The 1483-nt window shown below is 36.2% G+C and overlaps 1 long non-coding RNA gene across 1 annotated transcript in view; it reads left to right on the top strand.

The window, feature by feature from the left end:
- The first annotated feature begins 406 nt into the window (after window positions 1-406).
- Window positions 407-1483, top strand: part of LOC128249955 (uncharacterized) — a 1969-nt gene continuing 892 nt past the window's right edge. The window contains exon 1 of the long non-coding RNA XR_008266101.1: window positions 407-563. This is a non-coding gene — a long non-coding RNA (uncharacterized LOC128249955). The remainder of the gene's footprint in view (window positions 564-1483) is intronic.

The raw sequence follows: 1483 nt of genomic DNA, 5'->3' as shown, positions 1-1483 counted from the left end.
GTAAATATAGTTTCAATAATTTCGTCTTCCTCGTTGTTACCTTAAGATAACCTTAGTTCACGCATATCCTTAACCGCAACATATTCATTCATTTATTCAAGTTTATCATAGTCACTTATTTCTCTAATTTTGTCATAGATTAGCTGACTGAAAACTTTATTAAATTATGCTACCCAAATCCCAACAGAATATTTTTCTCCCTCATGTTCTATCCACCCTAACTCTGTCACCCCACCTCTTTCCCTCTCTCTGCCTAACTCTGTTTCTCTATCTCCCAGCCTCACTCTGTCTGTCTGTCTGTTTCTCTCTCTTTCAATTACCACTTGCTTCGCCAAGACTTCCTCCACCCCCACTCCCACCCTATATAAACCTATATAAACTAGCACACACACTCGGATTCCCCTGCTCGATTTTTTAATACCTTCGCTGAAAGAACCATTACTATATGTGCTCATGTTCCCCTTAAAATACATGGAAATTGCAAATCAAGATCATTTCTTTGTGGAATTGAGAGGAGTGACTCTGTGCCAAGTGAGAGGTTTTTGCATAACAGAGGGACAAAGGTAAGTGTCTTACTATAGAGGTTACCCCAGTAGGAAAGAGCGGAGAGATTATATTATATTATATCATATTATATTATATACATTCATCAATGTTAACATTAATTCTTTTGTGCCTGCATGAGTTGGTTAGTTTGAAAGAGCTGCCAAGACTATGAAATAAATATATATTTGTATATATATTTGTGTGTGTGTGTGTGTGTGTGTGTGTGTGTGTGTGTGTATATATATATATATACATACACACACACATATATATACATACATACACATATATATTATATAAAGCATCGCTGACAAGATCACAGATATGCGACGAAAGATATCTGGACGATGGACAGGTGTTAAATAATGAAATAACAGTAAGAAACAAGTGAGGGGACAAAAAATATAGTGTGTGTGCTTATTTGGCAAAAATTAAATGAATAAATAAATAAAATGACCATCCTGAAATACAACAATATATATATGTATATATATATGTGTGTGTGTTGGAGTGGCTGTGAGGTAAGAAGCTTGCTTCCCTATGACATGGTTCTGGGCTCAGTCCCACTGCATGGCATCTTGGGCAAGTACCTTCTACTATTGCCTTCTGAGTGAATTTGGTAGACAAAAAGTGTTAGAAGCCTGACATATATGTGTGTGTGTGTGTGTGTGTGTGTGTGTGTGTGTGTGCATGTGGGTGTGTGTGTTTGTCCCCCACCACTGTTAGGCAACCAGTGTCGATGTGTTTATGCCCACATAACTTAGTTGTTCAGCAAAAGAGACTGATAGAATAAGTACTAGGCTTAAAAAATAAGCAAAGTCTTATGGCTGATTCATTTGACTCAAATTCTTCAAGGCAGTAGCTCAGCACAGCTGCAGTCTAATGACTGAAAGAAATATATATATCTATATATGTATATATATATATATATATATAT

This window comes from Octopus bimaculoides, chromosome 18 (assembly GCF_001194135.2).
Source record: "Octopus bimaculoides isolate UCB-OBI-ISO-001 chromosome 18, ASM119413v2, whole genome shotgun sequence".
Lineage (NCBI taxonomy): Eukaryota > Metazoa > Mollusca > Cephalopoda > Octopoda > Octopodidae > Octopus > Octopus bimaculoides.
The sequence above is the reverse complement of the archived record's forward strand: the minus strand, read 5'-3'. Positions and strand labels throughout refer to the sequence as shown.